We start from the raw sequence: 20,841 nt of genomic DNA, 5'->3' as shown, positions 1-20,841 counted from the left end.
GGGGGACTGCATTATAGTAACATGCAGGGACCCCTCCACTGTGGACTATATCTGCGCTTGGCCCTCGCAGGAGAAAAAAGGGGGAATTGATGCTCGACATCTCTCTTTCTTTTATCCTCCAACGAGACAACATCACTACACTCCTTCCTGGAATTGGCCCCAGCCCCAAAATGACCATTGGAAACAGATGGAGTATACCTATGACCATGGAAGCAGAAATGCCTCGAGAGATTGGCCAAGGCAATACTGGCAAGATAGACCCTTCCAATCTTACGAAGGCTGGCAGGGCTTTCCAACACAAAACCGCTTCGACTGCCTTGAGATGGTCGATTGACCATTCAGGGTCGTACTCAAGAGTAAAAACCTCAACACCACTTATCAACTAGTAAATCAAGCCCAGCAGCGGGTGTCACCGAAGCCTTCTTCTCATAACCATAAAAACCTAAACCCTGAGAACATCACTGTTTTCTCTTGCAATTCCACCAATGTTATCCATACCATATCCACCGACTCCCTTGGAATTACCCCCGATTCATATATCCACCAAACCAAATCCCCTAAAGATCCCATTATCCTCTTACAGGCCCAGCCAAACCACCAGACAAACACTCTGGCAGTGAGTACCCCGATAGAAACACCTCTCCTTCACGCTTCCTCTGAATCCACAAACTTGAGCCTTTCCATCGCGTTTTGAAACGTCGCAGGTCTGTCCTCAAAAATAACATTGGAGCTATGGCTTAACACAGCCAGGGAACACCAGATACTCTGCCTTCAAGAAACGTGGAGCACAACCACGTTACATCTTGCGGGATATAAAACTATCTTCACCCCAGCAGTGCAGGGAAACATGGGCAGACCAAAGGGGGGACTCACGATCTATGTTGCTAACACCCTCCCCTTCAGAGTCAAATTATTAAAGGAATCTCCAACGTTCCAAAATATGCAGTTAACAACTTCCAAAGACAATAATTATGTTCTCATTAATTACTACAATAATTCTGGAACCTCGGACTGTTGGACAAATTTAGAAGACATTGCCACATTCCTATCTTCATTACAAAACGATAATATTACAACTACAACTCATTTAATCTGGGGTGGCGATTTCAACTTCCCTTTGTGCCCAAACCACAAAAAAGGACTCTGTGGAATGCAAAATGAACTTGGTAACCCCATACCCCACTTTGCGCACTCGACATATGGAAACAAACTGAATGACATTATATTCTCCTTAGACCTGGATTATGCAAACAAATTGGCTGATCCGCAACAGGACTTCCTACCAACTTTTCATGGAAGAGGCTACTCAACAACCATAGACTACATAATAGTCTCCCACTCACTCAAAGGACAACTAGGAAATTTTGAAACCGGGTGTAACCCAACAAGTGACCACTACCCACTTAGCATAAGTATTAACATCCAATTGGCAAACGGTCACCCTGTAAAGCAGAGCTCTCTTAACCAGCAAACACTGTCCATGAATAAACAGAATGGTTACACAGTTAAGTGGGCTAAGATCGACCCAGAAGAGACAACACAGAGAGTCTTTGAAAAAACCAAACACTGGCTAACTGAATGCATGTCCTTGGAGACACTGCCTCACAAAATCGTCAGCAGTTTTCAAAGCATTCAGGAAACAATAAGGGACGAACTATTTGCCAAGATAAAAAAGAACAATAAGTTCCCCACCACGAGATGGTTCGATACTGCTTGCCGAAAGGCACTTTCTTCCCTCAAAGAAGCCCTACATAGACCCACGAGAGATCCCCAGGAAATCTCCAACCTAAGAAAAGCATACAACTCCACTAGACAAGACGGTAAAAAACAAATCAAACAAGACCTTTGGTCACAGCTACACGATAGTGCCCAAAGATAGGACAGCACCTCATTTTGGCAAGTCATAAGATCTCCTTTCTTGGCCAATAGCACAGAAATCCAACATCTCGACGTGGCCGTAACCGAAGAAGACTGGGTCTCCCATTTTTCAAAAATCTTTGGATCACCTGTGGACTCCGTAGTAGACAATGGCTCAATAACAAATGAGGACCATCCAGTGGGAAATAACACCTACCCGATAAAACTACATTTCCATCTCAGCGAAGTTATAAAAGCAATCAGGGCATCCAAATCTGGTAAAGCACCCGGCCCTGATGGTGTTCCAATGGATTTGTTTCTCCATAATGTAGACTTTTGGTCGCAGATAATCACCCGGGTCATGTCAGCTGTAACATCGGTCGGCCTTTTTAAGTCATGGTCAACATCTATCCTTTTACCCATCTTTAAAAAAGGCGACCGCAACGATCCTGCCTGCTACAGACCAATCTCCCTTCTGGACTCCATGGGCAAGATCGCTGGTCGAATACTCCTGGACCGTTTACAATCTTGGGCCCGGGAGAATAACATCATAACCGACCTGCAATATGGATTCCAGAAGGGGCTTGGGACCGTGGAACAGGCCCTTAACCTTGTTCTCCTGGCTGGGAAATATGTTCACGCTAAAGGAGGTAACATCTTCCTTGTCTATGTCGACCTAAGTGCGGCATTTGACTGCGTTCAACATGCTAAACTCTGGCAAATACTTAGCGACCTTGGAGTGGACCCCCCAATAATACCCTTCCTAGGATTACTTTACTCAAACGCCGAAGGGCGGGTAAGATTTAGTACCAGTGGTGAGCTGTCCCGTCCATTTCAAATAACGAAGGGAGTAAGACAGGGATGTGTACTGGCTCCCTTCCTGTTCAATCTTTATACAAACGGGCTTGAACAGGCAATGCTGGAAGGGAGCCAGGATCTTCCCCAGATAAATCACCATCCGATACCCACGTTGTTGTACGCTGATGATTCAGTTATTTTAGCACGAACCTTGAACCAACTTCAGATTCAAATTAACAAATACGCAACATTCATGGACTCACTTGGACTCAAAATAAACATAAAGAAAACTTTTACAATGTACATTGGTCCCAGGGTTAAAAATCCCAAATCAATAATGGTTGACAAAACGAAACTGGATAGAACCTCAGTCTACCCATACTTGGGAATCCTAGTAGACCAAGCAATCAACTGGCGAAAGGCAATTGACGCCAGAAATCTTTACTTCCGTCGTGCAACATCGGCATTGATCTCTTTTTCGAGGAAATTGGGGAAACCAGCCCCACCCGAACTCCTGACTATATATTATGCAAAGTGCCATAGTGTGGCCACCTATGGTGCTGGAGTCTGGGGTCATGGACGCATAGAGCAGCTACAGGTAACCGAAAATGCCTTTATAAAATACATTCTAGCCCTCCCTCAAAGTTCCCCGATACTAGCCTCGCACCGTGAACTTGGCATGGAATACATCGTTGATATCATCCGTTGCCAGCCAATTTTACTGTGGCATCGAATATGGACCAACCCCGAATGTCACTTAACCCGCTCCCTCATCACAGATTGTTTAGCCCTGACAAACTGGCGCAAAATTCCTTGGCTAAACTACATACGGAACTTTTTTAAAGACCTTGACCGTGAGTCCTACTTCGAAGAACCTGCTTCAGTAGAAGACATTTCCAGGAAACAGTTAAAATCAATATGTCTGGGCCACTTGAGGGACCTACGGAACCAGGCAGAGATCACAAAACCATCAAATGAAAAAATCTGTGCTCAACAATCTGGCAATGGCATACAAGCCTATCTGACATATTTTTTATCAAACCATGAAAAGTTCTTACTAACAAGACTTCGCTTTAACATCTTTTTCCGTTTAGTTTCACTTCCGGAAACTCATAATTGGTCCCGCAACCTGATGAACTGCCCCTGTGATGGAATCTCCCCACAGTCCACGATTCACGTTGTTTTATTTTGCAAATACTATAAACTCCCACGGAAAACGTGGATAATTCCACTTCTTAGATCCAGTGGCCACAGACAATGCTATTCTGCGTTTCTTTATTTGCAATCTTTGAACACGCTACATGAAGCTAAACTTATAGTGACTTTTCTTAAAGCAGTCTTAAAAATACGTCGTAATGTTCCAAGATAACCAGATCATACAGAATCGCAATTTTATCTTTTACTAAACATTTCTTTATACCCTGACTTATCTTTTAAACCTATACATGTGTTGATAAACTTTTTATATGTACTTTTTATGATTATACAAACTGATGATTAAATAAAAGTTGATGAAACTGAACTGAAACCTCATTCAGTGGAAATTCTCCTCACTAGGACCAAAACACAGTTCCTTACCAATAACAGGATGATAAAGTATGAAAAAGTAATTCTGGGTGCAGATGATGTGAAAATAGCTCGATGTATAAACGTAAATCCATCTACTTTGTTACCTGATACCATGGATGTGGAGGTGAGAAATGAAGTTGATCATAAGTGTCTGGATGTTCTTGAGTATTGTACCAAACCAAAACCTGACATTAAAGATGAGCCATTGCCTGAATCTGATTATGTAATGTTTGTTGATGGTTCATGCCTGATAACAGATGAGGGTGCTCTGAGTGCTGCATATGCTGTATGTACAGTGGAAGACGTTCTGGAAGTATCTTGTCTGAAAGGAATTCATTCTGCTCAAATAGCAGAATTGATTCCTTTGATTCGAGCATGTGAACTGGGAAAAGAAATGAGTCACCATGAAGACTGACCGTTTTGGGGTTGTTCATGACTGTGGTCATCTGTGTACCCAAAGAGGTTTTTTAACTTGTGCAGGATCACCCAACAGAAATGCTGAGTTTGTGAAAATGCTGATTGATGCACTCCAGTTACTTGAGAAAATTGCTGTTGTAAAATGTGCAGCTCACAAGAAAGGAGATGATTATGTAACCAGAGGCAACCGCTTTGTTATCTCTATTGCTAAGTACTGTGCTAAAAATCTTGCATCTATAAATCGGGACAGATAAGCTGAACAAGTTTCAAGTTCTTTAATGCTAACCACAAAAGTTGAGACTTGGCAGGAAGTAAAACAGATGCAGGAGGAAGCAAGTGAGGAAGGGAAGGACATTTAATTAAAATCAGGATGTAGACAAAGAGAAGAGGATGAAATTTGAGTTTATAAAGATGAAAGACAAGTAATGCCTGAAAGCATGATCTCCAATATGACCCGAATGTACCATCGTCAAGCCCATATTGAGAGGGATGCCAAGATCCGGATGTTTAGACAAACATGGTATAATCTCAAGTTCAGGATGATCGCTGAGAGCCTTTGTCAGCGATGTCTTGTTTGTCAGCAGTTAAACCCAAGAAGAAAAACAGTTGTGAGTTTGGGAACCATAGGACGGGAGGGAGGTCCATTTACACGAATGCAATTGGATTTTGTCGAGTTGCCACCCTGTAATCAGCTTTGATCTGTACTTGTGATCATTTGCCTATTTTCTCGGTGGGTGGAGGCCTTCCCTACCAGACGGAATGATGGAGTGACTGTTGCAAAACTATTGTTAAGAAAAATCATTTCGCGTTTTGGTTTCCCAGTAACAATTTAGACGAAACGCGGAACGCATTTTCACAATGAGTTAATGCAGGTGATTTGTGAAGCACTGGACATTCGTCAGAAATTACATTGTGCTTACAGATCAGAGGCTTCTGGGGTAGTTGAGCAAGTAAACGGAAACATAAAGAACAGATTTGCAAAAATGTGTTTGGCCACTGGAATGAAATGGCCTGATGCTTTACCACTTGTTCTGATGACCCTAAGGAGCATACCTGATAAAAAGACAGGATTCTGATGGGAAGAGTGATGAGACAAGCATTTGTGCCAGTTGATAAACTATTTACTATTAATGATAATATCATACTGGATTACTGCAAAAACCTGTCTGACGTGGTAACTTCTGTGTTCCATCAGGTGGGAACTGAGGCAAGCTCGTAAGAGAAACATCCAGCTCATGATCTAGTCCCTGGAGATTGGGTTCGGATAAAAGTGAAAGAACTAAAAAAAGAGAAAACAGAATCAATAGAGAAAACAAACATTATAAAGTTCACCATAAAGGAAACTGATGAGACAGTGAGGAGGAAACTCAATTGAGGATAAGCTCAAGAAAGGGTGCTTGAGAGTGGAACGTAACATTGTCGAACCTGAAACCAAGAAACCACGTAAAGGAGATAATTTGCCTAAGGAAAATGATTGTCCGAGATTCAAACTGGTTAATAAAGCAAAAATCCAAGAAGATCAAGTTAATGAAATAACCAGTCAAAAGGAGTTGTTGGGAGAAAATATAGAAAGTGTGCAAAGGCCAAAAAGAGTAAGAAGACCAAATCAAAAATGAAAATCACCTGAGTGGTCATTATCGCTTTGCCTCCAATAAGGGAAGTAAATCGCAGTTAAGAAAATTCGAATAATCAAAGTGGAGAAAAAGAAAGTGAGTAAACTGAAACTCAAAAGTGGGAAAAAGAAGTACCTAAACTGGGAAACTAAAGAGAGGGAAAGGTGAAGGAACAAGATTGTTGAATTTATTGATGGCAAAGACAGTTTTAAATGCAAAAGAGATTTGAAAGAGACAATATAAAGACAGAAAAAATTGTGGAAACTTCTGTGTAAAAAAACAAAATAGAATTGGCTGCTAATGATGTAACACGATCGAAATGTACTATTCTTAGAAAATGGCGTAGAGTGTGGTTAATATGTACAGGGTTATTGATGTTGGTATGGTTGATATTAGCTATTGTAATTCTTTTTAGGCCAAATTTTGAAAAAGAAAAGGCAAATGAGAGTATGAGACAAAAGGCCTATGAGTCAAAGAGTGAAATAAAACATAGGTATAAACCAGAAGTACATCAAGATTATTCGTTTAGAAATTACTCCAAGAATACATGTTCGAAGTTATTATCTGAATATGTGAGAACGATGGACGCCAGTGATTGCTAGGTCTGTGTGAAATTACCAGCATCTGTATCAGAGGGTGTGATGTACCACCACCTTCCATTAACATATGGGGTTGCATGTAGTGTGTTAGCTTCTTTATTTTACGGACAAGGTAGAGTATTATTATTCCAGTTCTGATGATGTTTTTGCAAAATTGAAAATAGTGGCTGAATGAAACCAAATCAAACCTGCAAAAGTTTTTGGGGAATTTTTTTGGGAAACACATGAACTGACCCATGACTATGCAATCAAAGACAATTTCACTTGTAAAATGAGAAACAAGGAGAAAGCCTTTTTGGATAGGGTAGAGGAAAGGAGTAATCAATATAAGAAGAAGAAAAATGCAAAGAAATCTAAATCAACAATGTGGACATTTGAGGATGATAATATAGAGGGACATAATGTGAATGTGGCTATAAATATAGATACACCATTATTAGGGAAAACATGTATTTGAAGAGACAACAATATGTATGATAATATTTTGTGGGAGCAAGTCAATGTGAAGATACATATATTATAAAAGGGGGTTGGGGATTTAAATGAGGTGATGATTCAGTTTTCCCTGGCATACATTTTCTGTGTGGGAACAAAGCTTATTATAAATTGCCTCATCATTGGTATGGGTCCTGCTATGTAGGTCTGGTCTTTCCTAAAATGTTCCATGTAGATAGAGGACCTAAAGGAATTCATTAGATAGGTAAACCTTTAAGTAGTAGAACAAGAGAAGGTGTAATGGAAAAAAATAGGTGATGTTTTTGGAGCATTGATACCAGCAGTGGGTATTTCTTTTAATGCAAACAGAATTCGGAAATTGTCAGCGATAGTAGATCATTTGTCAACAGATACTGCAGGGGGATTTTTAATGGTAAATACAGAAATCGTGGTTATGAGAGCTATGGTGATGCAAAATCGACTCGCTCTTGATATAATTTTGGCAAAGGAGGGAGGAGTCTGTGGAATTTTGAAGGAACAGCACTGTTGTATCTACTTTCCTGATAAAATTCTAAACCTTGAAAGATATTTTACAAATCTTACAGAATTCCATAAAGAAATTACACCAGTGGAGGTTGATGGTGTTCTTGAGAAACTTGGTAGAAGTTTTTCAGCCGTTAAGAAATGGTTTTATGAAATAGGTAGATCAATAATAGGGAAAGTATTTATTCGAGTTACACTAATAATAGTGATATTTTTAGTCTTAAGATTAGGTTGTAAAATTAAAAAAAGAAGAAACCTTAAAAAGTCTATAAAAAGGGAATTTGAAGAGAGACAAGAAAGAGAACGTGAAAAGGGGTTCATTGAAATGGAAGAGTTTAAGGAGAAACTTTATCAAGTAAATAAAAGATAATAGAGTATAACTCATACAAACTGAAAAGAATTTGAAACATGTTTTGAAAATTTATGAACATTTTGGGTGTTATTTGGTGATAAATCACCAGAGGGGGGAGTTTATGGAGCGAGGGTGAAAACTAAGCTTTTGTATACCCCTGTAAAATTGCTTTCGCATAACTGTAATATGTATTAATCTTGTGGTTTTAAACATAACCAACGTAGAATAGAAAGCACACACACAAATACACGTGGGATACTAATATGCTTGTGTTTCAAACTTAATCCATTAATTATGTGAAGTCGTCTTACTAATATAGTGCGGAAATGCGATAATCTAATGAAAGGCTTTGCATGAATGCATTTTAAATGTATTATTGTGGCAGAAATGATGGAGAATGGTAAGAAAACAATGCATAATTGTGGCTTAAAAGGCTGGGTAACCACTAACAGGGTGAACATAGAGTGGGGGGAGGTAGACAGAAGGGTTCTACTTCAAAATGTAACGTTTAATTGTGTTTGTTTCTATAACAGTTCCCATTATGGCCTATCCAGACTATTAAAAAAATGCAAGGTTTGCGAGACTCCAAGTGGATGTCCCTCTAATCATGCGCAACTGTGCTAGAGAGATGTGCAAACAGCCTGTGCCTATGCGGCTGACGTCAAGGTCAGCGAGGCCTGAAAAGCAGAATGGTGCCCGTTAAAGTTAAAGATGTCCGTGTCATGAGCATAGGAAAATTATGAAAGTGACAAGTTAAAGGAAAAGGGTGAAGGGGTGTAATAATGATAAATCGAAACCGTATTATGTGTTAAGCCATGACTAAGCAGAAATATGGACAATGGGTAGATAAGGTGATCCTCATTCACCCCTTGAACGGACCAATGAGCATTGAATGTGGACCCTAAAAGTTTCAAATTTTAGATAGATAGTTAGGGAAAAAGGGTACAAAAGAGGTCATTTGGAGGAAAGAAGAGAGCATGCTTTTGAATGTATTTTTCGCAGCACGACATGCTGTTGGACTGATTGATTTTTTCATGGAGCAAAGACTTTGATATTTTCTTGATTTTAACTTTTGATGGAGACGGAGTCCTGATGGGAGGTGAACATCGGGAAAGAATAGAGAGGCTGTTTTTGGGAACATTTAATGCTAACTCTGATTCTCATTGCTAACTCAATTGGTAATATGTCTTTGACTTATTTTTCTGAGCTGTTCTGCTAATAAATGTAAACTGTTTGAATGTAATCTTCTTTTTCTTTAGGTGAATTTAAAATGTTTAGTGGTGTTCGAATTAAGGTTAGATAAAATAAGGCCGAGCAAGGAGATTACATCTTTAAATACAAATTAAATAAATGGGGAATTAAGCTGGTCTTTTCGTCCATTAGTTAACTTCTACTAGCTGATCCATTGACCAGAGGGGTGTCAATGTTTTATTAAAAGTTAAACCATGGTAAGATCCAATAAACTGCAGATGTATATATTGTATAAAGTTTAAATTAAAATAGATGAACTAGGACACTCCGCTAATCCAGCAGCTCATCCTCAAGTTTTCAATGATCTTGGGAGCAGGGTGATTTGTGTGAATGAATGACTCACTGTGGGGGAGCCACGTAAACCTACCTGACATTGCCGTTGCAGCCAGGAGGAGAAGGAGGGTGCCTCCACCAGCCAGAGGCAGGCACGCCATTTTCCACACCGCCACCGGCCAGAGTCAGTAACGCCATACTCCGCGCCGCCGCCCCGGGACCACAACTCCCGGCAGGCTCAGTGGCACCACTGATGACGCGCCTGCGCCAGGAGGCGCATATAATCGGCGCAGAGCCATGCCTCGCGGGCCGCGCGCGGGACGAGCCGGGCCAAGGGCAGGCCCGTTTAAGCCCTTTCAATAACGTTGAAGGACGGGACGGGCCACCCCCCTTTAATCGCGAATCCCGCGGGCTCAACTGTAAGTCACAAACTTTTATTTTCACCTAGCTATTACTGTAATGACTCAGAAGGATGGCAAGCCCAAAGCGCCAAACACAACCTTTATTTGGATCCATGGACAAATTTTTAATCAAGGTCAATACCGCATTAGACCAGAGTATCTCCCTGATGGAGAGACGGTTTTCTCAGGATTTGGAACTCGCCAGGAGATCATCCATGGGGCACATTGCTAATGTACGCTCACCAGACCATCATACCCTTTTGTCTAATATTGGCACATCTGTAATTCCAGAATCTTTGTCAAATGGTCTGGTAGAATGTGACCTGGACAACTCCTCTATAGGGAATCAGTCCATGGCATCCGATCTACTCTTGTTACCTTCCTCCAAGGCCTTAGGTGAATCTAGCCCACATAGGGAGTCATGTACCAGGCAACTCCGGGAAAGACGGCAAGGGGCTGTCCCTAAGAACAAGCAGGAGCTGGTCATTGCGTCGAAAGGGAAAAAAGAGAAACAACCCAAACGTAAGGGAACCCTAATGGCTGAAAAGGGGCAGTCGTCCGAGTCCACTCAGGCAATTGTACACTCATCCAATGAGGCTCCTCTGGGGGTTGTATCACAGATCGCGGGTGGAGCTAGTGTCCTAGAGAGTGGGATGGTAATGGAGGACTCCCTACTGGCCAAGATAGGCGATTTACTTAATCTCCTTCTTCGCCCTGTAGACGACAGGTTATCCAGGATAGAACAAAAACTTAGTAGGATCGAGTCTATGTCATTGGGAATCGTCGATAGCCTGGAAAAGGTGGCCACTCCCAGAGCTGCTTCTCCCCTGAAGGCCATGCGATCACGGGGGGAATGCAGTTGTCACAACAACTCCTTCAGATCCGAATCTAGTGAAGCAGGTTGCAACAGCTCCCTCAGTGAAGGCTCCTGCATTAGGCCCAATTGTATCACCTAGCCGAAGTACTTGGGGCTTCCAAGGGGTTTGCTGATGTGGGGGGGATTAACATAGACCTACCATCAGAAGCAACCCCATACCTGGTAGTTTTGGCTAGGGTCCCGGTTCTAAGAGAGGACGAGCAAGAATCCTTCTCGTCCCTAAGGAACAAGGCTAAATAAATACAGACCTTCACCACGATCCATCTCTAGTAAAATACTTATGGTGCGAAGACTTTCCTGGGTGGGCCACTCGGTCAAGCATATTAGGGGAGACTGTATCCTAGTTAATTTTAAAGGTCCTAGGACAGTAGGGCACATTTGTAACTGGAGGCAATTCACCTCTGGTGCTTCCGTAGTATCCCTACCTTTGGCCTATTTCTTTCCCCCGGGCTACACCCCACCCACGGGTGACGGCTGGTCACTAATTCAGCGGAATGGGAGGAGTTTGACTAATGGGGGCCGGTGTGAGCCTTTACCATCCCCTACTTTAACCTTATGTTATAACCGGTTTAGCAATCTAGAGTCTGTAGATTGACTCCAAGCTAAATCAATGGCACCTTCTACTCCAATTGCCCCATTGAGTTCCAGCTGCATCCGTCCCCCCAGGCCTTGTCAATCCCCAGCCCTGGTATTACCAACTATAGCCCCAATACTTTTATTGATGACTATGATTTGTGCATATTCCAGGAAACATGGAGTCTAGAGCCCTTGTATAAGCCAGGTTTTCGTTGCTTTCACGTTCCAGCTATTTCCTCTGGGCTTGGCCATCCATCTGGTGGGCTGATAATCTGGATAAAAGCTGCACTTAACTGCAAGATTGTCCATCATCCAAATGTCTAACCGGACCTATTGAGATTGACTATTAAGGACCTAAAGAACAAAGTTACATTGGAACTTTTTAATATTTATGTCAGAGGCTTGCAAGGGGGGCAAAATCCCCAACCATTTCCACTCTTTCAGAAATTCTTACATACTGCCCCTCTGACTCCTTATTTTTGATTGCTGGTGATTTTAACTGCACTTTTGAACCCTTGGCAGTAAATGATGATGCAGGAATAGAGGAAGAAGATGTTAGATGGGGTATAGGACTCTTGCAGATCCCGCCTGTGAAAAAATGGTCACCGATTGTTTTACAATTAAATGCACTAACGCTTGGGCATGGTTTAAAAGCTGTTAATGGGCGTAGCCCTTCGGACTTTTCAGGAGCTAATACATATAACAGGGTCTCCTGCCCAAGCAGAATTGACTACATTTTGGTGGACAAAAGGCTATGGAAATATTTGATTGACTTGTCAGTCATTCCATCTATCCATAGCGATCATAATCCCTTGTCTCTTTTCAAACAGCTATACAAGGTTTGATTCAATCCCGCCTTGATTTTAAACAAACAGCTATACAAGGTTTGATTCAATCCCGCCTTGATTTTAACAACGTACTTTACCTCGGTGCTCCGGAATTTACTCTGAGAAGGCTCCAAATAGTTCAGAACTGCGCAGCACGCATGTTACTCGACCTTCATCGCAGACAGTCAGTAAGGTCCGGACTAGCAACCCTTCACTGGCTACCGGTGCGCCAGAGAGTTATGTTCAAAGCCATGTGCATAGCTCACCAGTCATTCTGGAACACTGGCCCCAGGATCACGCAGGAACTAATCACCCACTACATGCCCAACAGAAATCTACGATCTAATCAGACCTTTCTCGCAGTGACCCCCAGAATTAAAAGATCTAGATCTAGAGGTAGGACATTTTCCTACAATGCTGCCAGGGCCTGGAACGCCCTTCCACTGCATCTAAGAGCTAACCCCAACCTTACGGTCTTCCGTAAACAGCTGAAAACCCTCCTATTTCACCCAGTCTAATTAACTCCCACTCTCTCCCCTCTGGGTCCTCTGGGTCGGACTCACGGTATTCCTAGCGCTTGGACACCTCCGGGCAGCAATTCGCGCTCTACAAATTCACATCCTATCCTATCCTATGCGGGAACTGTTGTACCATACAGACCATCGGAGCAGCACCAGGCCCCATATGCTAACTAAGGCAATAATTCCCTCCAATTGTAAAAGATTTATTAAATGACAACAATTCTCTCTGAATGATCAGAAAATCAGTGCTTCGGATGAAATTATAAGTAAACAGACCTCCAAAATTCTAGTATCTTGCACAAATGAGGTGGGTCCCTCTGAGGCATAGACAATCTATACCGAAACCACTGATTTATAGGATCTCTCTTCACGGAGACCATGGCCCCTAAAAAGTACCCCATGGGCAGGAAACTAGTCGAGCACTGGTATAATAAGAATTGTAAAAGCAAAAAGTCTATCCTGATGCTTGCCATTAAAACTCGCAACCCCTTAGAGGTACGCCTCGCAAGACATCAGTACAGCAAGCCATAACTATAGCGAAGAGGGAATGGGAGGATAACCATTGGGCATATTTGAAAATAGCCAGTCAGTCTAAATATAGTGAACACTTTTGGGCTTTAGTAAGACAATAAAACGGTTGTGGTTCAGACCAACTTCCCAATTATATTACTGACAGAGAATGGTTCGACCATTTTAGTACACTGTATGCAGGGAATGAGGTTGTAGGGGGTAATGGACACTGTGGCCATCCATTGGCATTTATGCTGGGCCCATCTGACTCTTTTGACTCTGTAGGGAAAAATAGTGCCCGCTAAGGCTCCGGGTCAGGATGGCATACCCGGTGATCTGTTCAGGGCCAAACCTGAACAATGGGCTACCTAATTTGCCCTTCTGATCAATGCACTCCTCGAGGGCTCACCGGTACCAAGTTCCTGGAAAGGGGCAGAGGTGATCCCTATTTATAAGAAAGGGTCCAGGGAGAGCCCTGCCAACTACCACCATATAAGCCTTATTGACGCTGGTCAGAAGGGGGTTGACAGGGTTCTACTGGAGAGAATCCTCTTGTGGGCAGAAGAGAATAAAATTATATCACAGTATCAGGCGGGGTTCAGGCCATGTACGAGTACAATCGAACAGGCTTTTAGGCTGGTGCTACTGCACTGAAAGGTTGTAAGTATTGGCAAGGGCAGTCTCTACCTCGCCTTTATAGACCTGAAGACTGCCTTCTACCTGGTTCTTCGTGAGCGTCTTTGGTCGGTCCAGCGGGATATGGGGCTCCCACTCCCCATTCTGAACCCCTTAGCCCGCATGCATGAAGGGAACTATGTACGAATCAGGTGGGGTTCTCAGGCTCAAAAAACAGACAAGATCCCTGTAAATAGAGGTGTCCGTCAGGGATGCGTCCTGGCCCCTACCCTCTTCACGTTGTTTGTAAATGGGGTAGTTTCCTTCTTGTCTGAAATTAATGCTGATGCCCCCGTCCTGGCTGGTGTTAAGGTCCCCACACAACTCTTCGTGGACGATACACTGCTGGTTTCGAAAACTCCAGCAGGCTTACAGAAGCTGCTTGATCAGTTCTGTTTGTTCTGCAAATTGAGGGGCCTAGTTATCAATACCACCAAAACGAAGCTCATCTACTTTAATGTATGTATGTATGTATTTTAATGCTTATTAAGCGCAGCTGTCACCCAGCGGGTATCCTGGCGCTGAGATCAGTTCCACCATCAGTTCTACAATTTATTCTGCTCTAGGCAAGAGAAAGGTTTAATCCAAGCAGGGCTGCCAAATCCACCCTTACGCTCGAAGGTGAGCCCCTGGAACATGTAAAAGTTTTTGATTAATTGGGGATCAGAATTGCGGATAATCTTAAATGGCAGCCGCACATTGAAAAAATGGCTCTAAGCCTTAAGCGGGTTACAGGTGTCATTGGGAGAGAACACCGAGCTTCAACCTCTAGACCCATTGCTCCTGCCCTAGAGATATATGCTGCCAAGGCAATAGGCAGTGCATTATATGGAGCGGAGCTCCAGGGCTTCAATAATGTAGATGCCCTCGTAACAGCAGAAAACAAGTTTTTCAGAGAGCTTGTTTCACTTCCTAGGGGATCACCTAGTAAACCTCTCTTGAGTGATTTGGGCCGATGCTCAATTAAGGACTTGATCGGCCTACGCCCCCTTTTATACTGGGGTCGCCTCTGGCGTACCCCTGAGTTATCCAGCTACTCCGATGGCCTATAGGAAGTAATGGATCTCCAGTGATCTTACAAGATCGCCTGGTTAGTTAAAATCAAAAGACTTCTTTTGGCCATCGGCCATGCTCCTGCATGGGAGCTAGGGGCCCCGGTGTCCAAATTGACAATCAAGAGACTATATTGTGCATGGGTTGAAAATCAAGCTCATAGAGATCCGAATCAGGGCAGGCTGACTGATGAGTTTAGTCAGCATAAGACAGTGCCTCGCTTTGAGCCTTACCTGGATTTCATCCAGAAACCCAGGGACAGTGCCCTCTTCATTCGGTTTGGAATGGGAACTCTTCCAGTCCACGAGCGTACCCACAAGTGGAAACCTCCTAATCAAACCCCTGCCGATTGCCTATTTTGTACTGGGATAGTTGAAACCATTCCACACTTGTTCTTTGTATGTAAAGCTTACTCTAAACTGAGGGAAAAATGGTTAAGACCTGTTTGTCGATTGCTAGATACAAGGAACCATTCAACTGCCCTTAGAATCCTTCAAGCGGAAGCAAATACTACGTTAGCCTGTGGGGTGGCCAAATACTTTAGCTGTGCCTGGCTGATAAGATCAAAAGCCTTACGATGATTCTGTATTGTTATTTCTCAGTAAAGATGTCAGAGGTTTTAGACTTTTTTTTAACATTTTTAGCCATTGTATTTTAATGATGTTTGTTGCACAGAAACACTATCCAAAGCTGACTCATGGTTTAATATCCCTTTTAACCATTGTATTGTATAATTGATTGTCAGTTTTAAACTCTTTTACTGTTTGAAGGACATTTACTTTTTAAACGTGATGTGCTTTTTAAGATATTTTTTATCGAAATAAAGCTTTGTCGAAATGAAATGACTCGCTGTGTCATGGGCCCCACCCACGAGTAAAGTGTGATAGCTCCTAGGATATATAGTGATGGTTTGGAGGTTTGGTTTGGAGCAGCGCTGGATCACAACCGTCTATACAGGTGAGAAGGAGAGAATCACAGCTGTAGCTATGATCAGCATATAACCAGAAATTTTCCTTACAAATCATAAGGGAAACAAAGAAATCACTGCAATCAGTAGCTTAGTCAAATCGGGCTAGCACAACAAAGTGCTAAGGGGCATGGCAGGATAGGGATGATTTGAATGCCTTGAGATCAGTTCTCTTTTCTAGCCAGGAACATATACTATGTAGAAAGTAGCTAAACATGTTTCAAAAACAGATCGCTGTCCAATGGTGAAAAATCTTTCGATGATCTGTTGTTGTCATCCTCGATTTCTACAGAAAACTTTCATGTCAGCATGAAGTCAGTTAGAGATTGCTACAATATATCACAAAAAGTTACATCTATGAAGGATCTCAAGAGAACCTTTTGCAAGCCTACTCTGTTAGCTGTCTTGTATCTCATCATATAACAATGAGCTTTTCTATGAAATGAAACATTTAAATTTCGGTATGTCCTGGGTATATTACAAAATGTAAGCTGCAACAAGAATTTCCTTTTCATTAACACACTTGTTCATTATGTATATGTGGCAAAAAAAACAATCTAAATAGAGTAAAGTCATATGGTGTGAGGGAAGATGGAATGCATTTTTCAGGAAACAGCACATTTCACATAAGTCAAACTCTGAAGTTCGATTATAAAGTTGAATCACTATTTTATGAAAAGCATTAATTTTCTTAAAGGGGGAGATGAGAATAAAGAACAGTGCGGCCTAGTAAGTGGAAATTAAAGCTTTCTGCAGAATATAAATAACATTATTCACATTTGCACATTAAATAAAGGCACGTTTTCTAAGGTATAACTAATTATGCCTTTTTTATGTTAATATTTAGCGCTCTTCTACATTATTATGTGGTAACATTTTAGTAAAAATGTTCAGATTGCTCATTTTCCCATCTGATGATTTGTAAAATCATCACATATCTAATGCCCACATGCATCAAGGGTTTTTGCATTCGTAAACTGTGCGAATCGCAAAAATCGGCCGTTTGCGAATGCAAAACCCTTTTTTTGGGATGCATTAAGGTTTTGATGTTATTTGCGATTTCTTAAATTGCGATTGCATTTCAGAAATCGCAATTTCTAAAATGCAATGCATGATTATTTTGGAAATGCGAATTCGCAATTTGGAAGGGGTAAATTAGCATGAAGTTGAACTTCATGCTAATTTACCGAAAACTTTCAAACATGCACTAGTTGCATATTTGACAGTTTTAATTTACACACACACATGTCCTTGGGTCATGTGTGTGTGTAAATTGCACTTACAGTTCAATTTCAGGGGTGCAGGGAGGGGTTCTTTGAGCCCCCCTGCACCCTTGAAATTGCATTCACATTTTGCGAATCGCAATTTGAAATTCGCAAAATGTGAATGCCTTCCTATTCATTCCTATGGTCCTTTTGGCCCATAGGAATCAATGGGAAGGTTTTCCTTAATTGCGATTCGCAAATTGTGAATCGCAATTAAGGAAAAATACCGAATCGCAAAAAAAATTGCGATTTTTTGATGCATAGCATTTTGCGATTTCTTAATTGCGATTCCTTAATTTTCGCAATTAAGAAATCGCAAAATGTTACAATGATGCATCTGGGCATATGTTTGTTAAGTAAGTCTGTTTCAGAGAGCACTTTCTTCATCAGTTGAGTCTCATCATTTTCTTTTCAACGCCCTAAATTTTAATGATTTTACATAATCTTCATTCATGAATCCATGTAATTCATGTCCATTTCATATAATTTCTTTTGAAATTCTCCTTGTCTGTTTCCGAGTATGCATTTGCCGCTCAGTATTAGGGAAAAGAATTACTAGACAGAGTCCAACTTTTACTGTTGGCATTAGTATACCATTCAGTACACCTTTCCCTGACTTTAAAAGCCAGTTACCGACTGTGGCAATTTGTTTCCCAAAATGTTCTTACGAGATTGGAGTTTCCAATTCATGTAATTTAGGTTCTAAACACAAAATATGCTTTGTTAAACTTTGTATTTCCATACTCTTGTCAGGTATGTATGTGCAAAGGGGGTTTATTTAAGCATCAGTAGGCTCTGTTCTTTTCAGCAAGTAAAATGTCTCATGCAAGACAGTCTTCTTAAACCATAAATCATATAGGTATTAGTTCTGTATTTATTACAGGCAATGCTCCAGATGTACTAGTTGTCATGTTGTTGAAAACAGTTGACAGTGTTCTAATTTTTATCGCCATTTACAATGACTCCTATGGGGAAAATGACAGCTCCAAATATATCTCCTACTAACATAGCTACTGTTTCTATAGTGCGTTTCCGGCTAGGTGTGTGTGTTAGTGTCAGTGAATCTTTACATTTTACAGGACACATTTTTCGAATTAATCTGCCTAAATAGCATATCCCATCCCAGTCAGCTGGCAACAGAACATGAGCATTCTGTCCACAGATGTAACAAACCCCAGGAATAACATTCTCATTTTCCATCAAAATTTGCCAAGGTCCACCTATCAGTTCTAAAGTGTTTTCACAGCTACTAATCTCTACATGTCTAGTTCTTTTAGGTGTCAGTCTTCTATGCACAGACATTTTTCCTTTCTCTTGGATGTCAAGTCTCAGTTTAGGGAAGACTATCTTCTTTTGAAATTACATTTCCTCCTTTCTCCATGCGTCCTCTATAACATCAGTCGTTTTGTCTGTAGCAGGTGTCATGTTGGTGTATCTTCTGAGTCCATTATATAAACCTTTTCTATATGTTGCATTAAACAGTTTAGATTGTCTTTGTAAGCCTTTACACTTTTAATAGGTCTATGAGTAAAAAAATGGTACTAGGCTACATCCACCCCCTTCACTTGCGAGTGTAAGTTCATGCTCTCTATCAATGATACTCTGGAAAGTATTAGATCAAGATTAGAATAAAAGTGGTCAGAATGACCTCTCCTACAAACTATAGATGGTAGGATACTGCAAAAACCATAGGATAAAGGCATGCTATAGTAGGTAACCTCTTCTGACAAGGATGCAGGTATGTGTGCGCAAACATAGGAATCCTTTGCGTTTGTTTCATGAATATATTCTTGTTCTAACCTAGAATAGACATTAGTGGAATAATCAATGAGTAACTAAAGGGATCTTCCCCTTTACTGCAAATATGAAAATTAACCACATTCTTTTCTTTATGAACTGACTCTGGTGCTAAGTAAAATCCTATTAGTACTATAGCAATCATTATTATTGTTATAATGATAATTTAACCTATGATATATATATATATACTAATGCAACACATTTTCTGAGTCAGTTCAGAGCACTTGGTTAAATAACTGATGATGCATTAAGTGAATAATTTCTTTAGTGTAGTTCTTTTTTTTCTTTAGTTAAGCTCCTATCCAAACAATCCTTAGCACTAATCTGTTCTTCTTCTGAAATGGTATTCCTATGATTCTAATAATAACTATCTGGTAGACATAGTTCAAATGCTTTTCTTCTTCTGTTCAGTGTCAGATTATTTCTCAATTATGTTCCATTTTGTTGCATGTTGTTTTCCCTTCAGGGAGGTTTAAACAGTTCAGGATTCATGTTGCTCAAATCTACCAATGTAACATTCAAAGCAGTGCTGGTAAAGTATGACCATTCAGGTACTGAATACCTGTGATAAGGCACCACTGCTCTTTTTGATCTTAATAGATGTTTGTAGGAAGTACAATCTTCACAGTGTAGAAATGATGAGTTCAGAAATCTCTTTATAGTGAAGAAAGATTTATTCCATACAATGAACCCACGACTGGTCATGTGAAGAGCAGGCAGTAAAATGAATGATGCACATATAACATTCTAGAACAAAAAATACTAAGCGGACATACCTTCCAAAAAGGTGTAAACACACAGTGCAAGAAATGCACTCTCTACAATGTTGCTTTATGGGTCTCAGCTATTATCATTGCTATTCTCATTTGCTTCAGGTACTGCTTCTGGTATTCATGCTATTGAAGCACATCTCCTCCGATTTTTGTTTTCTTAACCTTTTTTGCCACTCCGCTTGTCGACTCTTTCTCCGTATTTCAGTGGGAGTTCTTTAACTTGATCTTTGCTACATTCAAAGCACTTACTCTTGGTGACTTGATTGCTGCTTGTCTTGTCTTAGACATTTCCACATCACTTTGGGTTAATTCAAATACTTGCACTTGATTTTCTGTCCACTGCTCTTCTCTCATTTCATTCCCATCTTGCTGAACTGGCAACAGTGCTGTTGGTTTAGGCGGTCTCTCCAATGGTGGTACAACCACCAACACTCTTTCCTCAGGATCAAAGACCAAGTACGCTTCTTCTGGATTTGTCACTCTTTTGGTGTGTGAGGCATAAATAACTAGCATGTCTGGCTGCTACCCAGGCCCTCAGAGCCTTTTGTAGCTCCTCTTTTCTGGGGAGGCTCCTGATTTGGACTTTGAGGTTTTTGCGATCACCTTTAATTCCTTTACATTGTTTCTAAACTCTCCTCCTCAAAGGTCACTTAAAAGGATGCAGCAGATGATGCAATTGATTTAGGCATGTTGCACTGGAAAGTTCAAGTTCAAGACAGATGGAAAGGCAAAAATAGACCAAAAAAACATGATACTTAATGGTGTAAGATATGTTAGTAGTGCACACAAATCACTGTAAGTCAAGTGCAAATGCAAGTCCTATCCTCTCCGCTGACATCCAATGTTAGAAATGGGGGTCTCTAGTTAGCAAGGGTTTGTACATTTGTCC

This window comes from Lissotriton vulgaris, chromosome 4_1, assembly GCF_964263255.1.
Source record: "Lissotriton vulgaris chromosome 4_1, aLisVul1.2, whole genome shotgun sequence".
Taxonomy (NCBI): domain Eukaryota; kingdom Metazoa; phylum Chordata; class Amphibia; order Caudata; family Salamandridae; genus Lissotriton; species Lissotriton vulgaris.
Note: the sequence above shows the minus strand (reverse complement) of the source record.